This window comes from Portunus trituberculatus, chromosome 28 (assembly GCF_017591435.1).
Source record: "Portunus trituberculatus isolate SZX2019 chromosome 28, ASM1759143v1, whole genome shotgun sequence".
Classification (NCBI taxonomy): domain Eukaryota; kingdom Metazoa; phylum Arthropoda; class Malacostraca; order Decapoda; family Portunidae; genus Portunus; species Portunus trituberculatus.
Genome location: NC_059282.1, coordinates 10,383,556 through 10,386,055, shown reverse-complemented (window position 1 = coordinate 10,386,055; position 2,500 = coordinate 10,383,556).

The window sequence follows — 2,500 nt, the reverse complement described above, 5'->3', positions numbered from 1 at the left end:
AGAAGGAGGAGGAAGAGGAAGAGGAAGAGGAGGAGGAGGAGTAGGAGGAGGAGGAGGAGGAGGAGGAGGAGGTAAATAGGAGGAAGGATTAGTTATTGAGGACACAAAGACGATGAAGTGGATTCTTCCTCATATTTTTGGTGTGTTGGGAATGGCGAAGGATGAGGAAGAGGGGAAGAAGAGGGGAAGAAGAGGGGAAGAAGAGGGGAAAAGAGGAAAAGAGGGGAAAAATTGGAGGAAAAGAGGCGAAAAAAGGAAAAAGAGGTGAAGAAGGGGAAAAAGAAGGGAGGAAAAGGGGGAAGAGAGAGGAAGAGAGGGAAAAAGGGAAAGAAGAAAATAATGAAAATGAGGAAAAATGAGGGAAAAAAGAAAAAGAGGAGGAAAGAGGAAAAGCGAGGAAAAAAGGGGAAAAAGAAGGGAAAGAGGGGAAAAGAGGAAAAAAGCAAAAAAATGAGGGGAAAAATAATGGGAAATGAGGAAAGGTAAATGGAGAAGGAAAAGAAGATAAAAAGGAGAAAGTTAGGAATGAAACTAAGTGAAGATTAGAGAAGAAGAAGAGAAAGGAGGGGAAAATGAGGGGAAAGAGAAAAATGGTGAAAAAAGAAGGTAAATGATAAGGAAAGAAGAAAAAGGAAAAAAAAATAGGAATAATATGAAGGAAAATAGTGAAGAAGAGGAAAAAGAGGAAAAAGGAGGAGAAAAAGAGGGGAAAAGAGAGAGAAAAAGAGAAAATATGAGTAATAACATCCTTTCCTCTCTTTTCCTACTTCTCTTCTCGCTTTCCTCCTTCTCTTCCTTCCTTCCTCCTTTCTCTCCTTTCTCGTCCTTGGTCCCTTCCTTACCCTCTTCTCTTCCTTCCTTCTCTCCTTCTTCTTCTTTCCAAACCTTCTCTACATTGTTTTTTTACCTCCCTTCCTCCTTCTCTCCCTTCCTTCCTCCTTTCTCTCCCTTCCTCCCTCTATCCTTTCTCTCTCTCCCTCCCTTCTTTTTCTTCCTCCTATTCCTCCTTCCCTTCTCTTCCTCCTCTTTTCCCCTCCCTTCCATACCTTACTCTCCCTCCCTCCCTTCCTTTTCCCCTTCCCCCTTCTTCCCTTCCTTTCCCTACCCTTCACATCTCCCTCCCCTCCCTCTACCCCTACCCCTCCTCCCCCTACCTTATTTCCCAGCTAATTCAACAAATATTTATGTGTGTTCCCCTCGTGGTCCACAAATTTACGAGTGGAACGAATAAATCTGACGAACAAATCTTTTTCAGTGACACGAGCGGTGGAAAAACAAAGGAGAAATACCAGTTTTTTTTTTTTTTTTTTTTTTTTCACATGTTTTAGCTCAGTTTCCATTAGGCTTCGTTCTGTAGGTGAATTATTTTTTGGGAACCTTATTTAGATTTTCTTTATTTATTTTTTGTATTTTTTTTTTCTCAAGTGTCTGGAAGGAGGAAATATTGAAAGGGTTAAGAATTTTCCGTTTTCTGTTTCCCTCGATTAGAAAAAGGGAGGGAAGGAAGGAAGGAAGGAAGGAAGGAAGGAAGGAAGGAAGGAAGAGAGGATGAAGGAAAGAAGATAGAAAGGAAGGAAGAAGGAAGAAGAACGAGAGAGAGAGAGAGAGAGAGAGAGAGAGAGAGAGAGAGAGAGAGAGAGAGAGAGAGAGAGAGAGAGAGATGAGAGTTAATGGGAAAGAGGAGGAGGAAAATTAACCAAGGTAAATAATTAGAGGAAGAGGCAAGTGTGTTAGGAGGAGGAGGAGGAGGAGGAGGAGGAGGAGGAGGAGGAGGAGGAGGAGATTGAATTGCCGTCCTAACATCCTTTCCTCTTGACAAACGCACGTAGGGGAAGAGGAGGAGGAGGAGGAGGAAAGAGGAAGAGGGAATATAGAAGAGGAAAAAGGAGAAAAAAAAGTGAAATGAAAGGAGAAATGGAGAAGGAAGATAAGGAAGAGGAGGAGGAGGAGGAGGAGGAGGAGGACGAGGAGGAGGAAGAGGAGAACGAGGAAGAAAAATACACAGGATAGAAAGAGGAAGATAAAAGGAAAAGAAAAGAGGAGGAGGAGGAGGAGGAGGAGGAAAAGAAGAAGAAGAAGAAGGAGGAGGAGGAGGAAAGTGAAGTATGCAAAGGAAGAGAAAATAGAAAAGCGTAAAGATAATTGAAAGAGAATTGGGAGAAACAGGAGGAGGAAAAGGAGAAAGAGGAGGAGAAGGAGAAAGAGGAGAATGAGGAGGAGGAGGAGATGTATGCAAGGAAGAGGAAATAGAAAAGCGAAAAGAGAATTGAAAGGGAATTGAGAGAGGCAGGAGGAGGAAGAGAAGGAGAAGGAAGAGAAGAAGAAGGAGGAGAAGGAGGAGGAAGAAAATGAAGTATGTAAGGAAGAGGAAATAGAAAAGCGAAAAGAGAATTGAAAGGGAATTGAGAAAAACTGGAGAAGGAAGAGGAGGAGGAGGAGGAGGAGAAAGAGAAGAGGAGGAGAAGGAGGAGGAGGAAGAGGAGGACGAGGAAGAAGAAAA